This window comes from Rhinopithecus bieti, unplaced genomic scaffold (assembly GCF_001698545.2).
Source record: "Rhinopithecus bieti isolate Rb0 unplaced genomic scaffold, ASM169854v2 scaffold_57691, whole genome shotgun sequence".
In the NCBI taxonomy this organism is placed as follows: Eukaryota; Metazoa; Chordata; class Mammalia; order Primates; family Cercopithecidae; genus Rhinopithecus; species Rhinopithecus bieti.
The window spans coordinates 1,204,878-1,210,877 of NW_016824383.1; positions in this window are offsets into that span (position 1 = coordinate 1,204,878).

The following is a 6,000-nucleotide window of genomic DNA, read 5'->3' on the forward strand; positions in this document are numbered from 1 at the left end:
CACACAGTTCCTTGAGGGGAAGTTAGCATAATGGGAGAAGGAAGACACAAGCCCTGCACTCCCAGCCAAAGACGGATGAGCCCCTTTCAGTCAGGACTCCTGGGAAGAAACAGTTTAGGTTCGGACAAGAACAGTCCAGTTCCAAGTTTTCAATGGAGGAAAACGATTACACTCCTAAATCACCAATTAAATCTTCTTTGCATGCCTGAGACCCATTTACATAAATTTTGCCCCACTTTAAAACAAAGGAAGAACAAACTTCCAGCTAGGAAAGAACACACAGGATTTGAAAAGCAAGCCGTCTCAGGTTTCCTCAAGGCAGGATCTGGTACAAAGAGATAAGAGTGAAATCCTTTAGCCCCAACTCAGTTCCTAGGGGAAAAATTGCTTGTTTTATTCACTGTCCTACTTTAAACTGCTGGCCAACTACACCACTGGTTTAATTCATTTCCACTTAGAAAAAGAGAGAGAAGAATGCTGGCAGTGCCAAGCAGCTCCTAGACAGGATGGACAGATGGACACGGACAGGACCAGAATGTTTTCTCATCTCTGCATCCTTAGTTTCCAGGCTAGGTCTGACCGGTGTTTCATAATCAATAGACATTTATCACTGAATGAATGAATGCTTGCTAAGCCTTCATCATAGTACTTATGCAGCAATTTACCCCAGGTCTTCCTCCCCACTGGACTACCAGCTACCTGATAGAAATGGTAGTCACAGTCTCTTCTGTGTCTCTTAGCAGAGCTCCTGTTACAGCAGGTGCTTCAGGAAGCTTTGCTTGATGAAAGAGTAGATGGCACAAGGAGAAAGTTCATCATCAGAGGTCCGGTTCCCAGTGGAGAGCAGGCACTTTAATCAAAATTACACATAAATTGTTTCAGCATTCATACACACTGTAAGCAGCCCTCCCCCTGCCACTGCCAGCCCCCCAGCAAAGAGGAAGGTAAGCAGCCTCCTTAGGGCTAATGCCATCTTCAAAACTCAGGAGTGGCCTCAAGTTGCCTCCTGACTTATTAGACAGGTCCAGGCCCAGATGAATGAATGAATGAACGAACAGATACATCTTAATAGCAATATGAAGGGAAAAGATCTATGCTAAAGGAAAACTCATTTAAGAGCTCATATTGGGCCTGACTCATGAAGGTTATTCATTTGAATGCAGGTTTGTTTATTATTAGACTTTCTACTGGTTTTGGGCACAGTTGGAAAATTGTTAACTCTAAATTGTAGACTCTTTTGGGCCAAAGACATACATTTCATCATTGGTTTTGTAAAATGCTGGTGCTTTAATACATCAAAGTACTTATTTAATATATTCCCCTAGTGATCTGCAATTGTCTGCTAGCTAATGCCTGTCAGAAATCACATTATTTATTTGTGTATTCATGTCATAGGAAAGAGAGGTAGGAAATACTTTTATTAAACATGCACTAGATGTTATGCATTGTCCTTGGTGCTTCGTGTACAACATTTATTTATTGCTTAAAATAACCTATGAGGTAAGAATTACATATTCCCATTTCACAGACAAAACAGACTCAAGGAGACCAAGGAGCTTATGCAAAGGTCCAAAGTTGCTAGCATCAAGGCTAGAGTTAGAGCCATTTATTTCTGACTTCAAATGCTCTATCCTTTAGGCATTTTATAACAGCGAAAGGTTAAGGGAACTGAAATAACTGTCCAAACATAGAGAAATCATTAAATAAACTAGAGTATATTTGGTTAGTCAAATATATTACAGCCATTTTTGCTTATCTTTATGAAGACTAATATTAAAATAGTCTCATAAGATAGTCTTAAGTGACAAACTCTGAATAGAAAATGACAAAATAATTACAGTTGAATTTAAATCAAACACGTCATCAAAGGCACCTAAAACCTGCACACAGCAGAAAAAAGACTGGAAGGAAATATACAACTAATAGGGTAAAGTTTTTTGCTACTTTAAAAATTCTTTTATCCATATATATTTTTACACGTGGAAGCCACAATGCTGTATGGAAAAAACAATGCATTAAATTCTACCATTAAAACAATTATATCATTAAATTTATTCTATTACAATCTCAACTGAGAAAAAAACCCACGATTATAAAATCACAACCTCACTCAAAAATGTGTCCATTAATTGGCCAGGCATGGTGGCTCATGCCTGTAATCCCAGCACTTTGGGAGGCTGAAGTGGGTGGATCACTTGAGGTCAGGAGTTTGAGACCAACCTGGCCAAAATGGTGAAACCTCATCTCTACTAAAAAATACAAAAATTAGCCGGGCGTGGTGGCAGGTGCCTGTAATCCCAGCTACTCGGGAGGCTGAGGCAGGAGAATCACTTGAACCCAGGAGGTGGAGGTTGCAGGGAACTGAGATCGTGCCATTGCACTCCAGTCTGGGTGATAGAGCGAGACTCCATCTCAAAAAAAGAGTATCAATTAAAAAAACAAAAATGCTAAGAACTGTTAGACCCAGGTTGACGTGGTCTAAGTTGAATTTAACTTACTAACTTGCTTACTTAACTTACTTAAGTTTTACTTAACTTTGCTTACCAACTTACTTAACTTACTAACTAAGTTGAATTTAACTAACTGCAGAACCTCTTCTGCAAACGTCTCCAGTCTTGGTTAGTGGCACTAACACCTCCTGTCCCTATTCCCCAGACACCAGCTCTGTGGAGATTCTTACAGCTTTTCTTGGTGTTCTCTGTATCCTTAACACTTAATATAGCGTCAGGTACATAGGAGGTGAGTTTTAACTTGAGGAGGCTCAAAAATAGTAGTATTGGTATTTCGTCCCAGAATTAAATGTGCTCACACAATCCTGGATAGAGATGGAAGACTGCAGGCCCCTCTTACAAAGGCCTGTGCAGCGCAGCCGAAGAGTGTTGGAGGCACCAACAGAGGCCTCTGGCAGAGGTGAGCTCTGCAGAGAGGAAAGAGCTGGCCCCCGGCCTCTGTCCCTCTCTCAAACTCACCCATCTGGTAAGCCTCTCCTTTTCCCCAGACAGCAGGAGGTGGGAAGAGGACCAGGAGTGTGGCCCCAAAAGAAGTACATCAGAGGTGGAAACATGAGGCCAGGGACTGGTGCCCAATCTCCTGTGGAAGGCAGGGAGGGAGGGAGGGAGGTAGGAAGGGAGGGCACAGGGAGGAAAGGAAGGGAGGGAAGGAACGGAAGCTTTCCACCGGAAGTAGCCCTGGTTGGCACACAAGCTGTACCGTGCTTAAGCAGTATTGGAGAACAAGAAGAGGTCGGGATGTGGGAAGTAGCCCCGGGTTATTGGAGACTCAGAGGAACTCACAGACACAGAGTCTGTGTGACACATTTATTTTTGATCCAGCCCTTGGGTTCGTGGTTCCTATTTGAACCTTATGGCCGGAAGCAGAAACCAAGGAGCTGCTTTCACCAGGCACTCCACAGGGGCAGGACCCGGCCTTGTCACTTGAACGCTCTGATGACAAGTCCACGTGGCTTTGGTTAATTGGGAACCACGCGCCGAGGCCAGCACCGCTTTGGCAACCGGCCAGGACTCCGTGGCCTTGGTCCGGAGGTCAGCGCTCTCCCGGACACGTGCGCAGGTCAGGCAGTGGTGAGGCAGCGCCCCCACGTGGCGCTTGGAGGCAGAGCATCTGGGGAAGTTCTCGATACCCTGCAAGGGACACGCCATGGCCCCCCAGAAATATTTGGGTGGGAGGATATTTTACAGAAAACAGAGGCCCTGAATTATTCATTTAGGGGCAAACACCTACAAAATGTGAGTTTTAACTATTAACGAAACCCCATTAAGTTAGTAAGCCCTGTTAAAAAGTTAGATTCAACTTAAAACTGAGGTATCCATCCACTACCGTATTTTCTTTTCTCTCAAAACTACAATGACAGATTATTTTTGTTGTTGTTTCATTTTGGTTTTTCTAACAAACTTTCAGAAAGAATACTTGAATATTTCTCAGAAACCGGCTGTGTGACTTTAGACAGCAACATTTCAACATAGCTTCCATCTCCTCTAAAATGATGACATTAAACTCCATGATTCCTAATTTCCTTCCAGCTCAAAAACATACTGATTCTAGGGTGCATAACATGCTTTTCTTTATAATTTATATTACAGTATCATAATTTCATTAAAAGTGGTCTAGATGACAGGAAAGAGAGTTCCACTCATTCTGACTTATGCTAAGGGAGCACATTTCCAGGAAATATATAAGAATCTTGTGAGGTGCCAGAAACACAAGCTGAAACACAGCCAAGCCCCAAAGAGAGGAAACCCGAGGCTGCTTCCTGCCTCTCTCTCATGGGCCATGAGGGCCCCTCACAGCTTCTGCTCTTGTGAGCATATCTGACCCATTCTACCCCATCTCTAGCAGCCAGCTCTCCCTTTTAACACATACCAGGACTCCTGTTTTCTCAGAACCCCAGTTTGCAGGTGGCCCGTAGTTACCACCTGGGCCCTGAGTCTGTGTGATGAAGTAAGCTCAGCTCCCATAGCCAATCCCCTCTCAATTTCCCAGTTCCAAAATCCAGGGAAAGAAATATGATTGGTGTAGCTCACCTATGGAGTCCGACTTCGTAGTATAGATCATTAGCAGTCTGTGATTGGCTGTCCTGGGGGGCAGGTAACTGCCTCTGGTCCAGTCAGGTGGGAGGGTAAGCTCATATAATATAAAACATGGCCACTTAATTGTGGTGGGGCAGATTCTGTTAGTAAGGGTTAACATCAGACTGTATAGACATGTGCTGTCAAATAAGACAGTCACTAGTCGTGTGTAGAATTCAAATTCATATTAATTGGAATAAAATTTAAAAATCTGTTCCAGTTTACACTAGCCACATTTCCTGCTCAGTAACTATATGTGTGTCTAGTAGCTACTACATTAAGGACATTCCCATCATTGGAGAAAGTTCTGTTGGACATCACTGACCTCTAGACAATAGAGCTATCTAGGGGAGGTATTAAATGTAGAAGATGATGTGAACAGAGAATTATTTTACTATCTTGTTTTCTATCTTGATGTCACAACTTAGATTCTTAGAGTCCTTGGAGAAGCATAACATAGGCAAAGCAGATTAATTTTTCTCATGTACTAGATGCTTATTGAGGATCCTAAGGCAGCCACAGGGACATTCTATCAGCTTTCACTTTCTCAAACAGGAAGAAGCTATTTCCTGGGCTGTGGCCTGGGTCACTGATTCTGGATCAGCAAGATCTACAGAGACACAATGGGAAAAGTTAGAATATACATTTTTTAAATTCATGTGTCCCTTTCACAGAAGAAACAAATAGAGTTAAAGCTGTGGGATTTGGTACCTGTTCAAACAGGGGTTTCATCGTCTCCTCCATTAAGGTGACTCTCAAAAAGCAGTCTTGAAATAGGATGGTGTAGGCACTGGAGGCACAGTATTCAGTCACAGCAGAATAAGAAAAGCAACAAATAGGTCAGGGCCCTATTGCTTCAACGGTATTTCCTCTTATTTTTTGGCCAAAGCATAACCAGGGTACCATTCACTGAGTCCTGGGGGTGGTAGGGGTTATGGTGATATTCCTCACTAGCTGGTTCCTACGGAGTGACTTTGCTCTATGATCTGCTTCTTCATCCTCGGGCCTGCCTTGGCTGCTGCCTATTTACCAGCCTGGCTCTCCAGCCTCATGTCTTTCCCAGGAACCCCTGTACATAGAGAAGACAGTTTCCCCTCAGAAGAACTAAAAAAATCACATGAGCCTGAACCTGCTAGGGGCTATCAGTACACTATTTAAAGAGAACCTGATAGAAGTGCATCAAACTGAGGCACGACAGAGAAAGAGGGGAGAGGGAGAGAGAGGGAGAGAAGGAGGAAGTAGTGAGTGGAGAGATGCGTTACAGTGACTTCATTTGTACTCTTGGATTCACCGATGCTGGAAGTGGCCCCGAGGACTTCCAGGTTATGTCAGCCAGTACATTTCCTTTTACTCGAAGGAGTATGAGCTAGGTTTCACTTGCAGCCAAAGGAATCTTCATTTCTCCACATCCTGA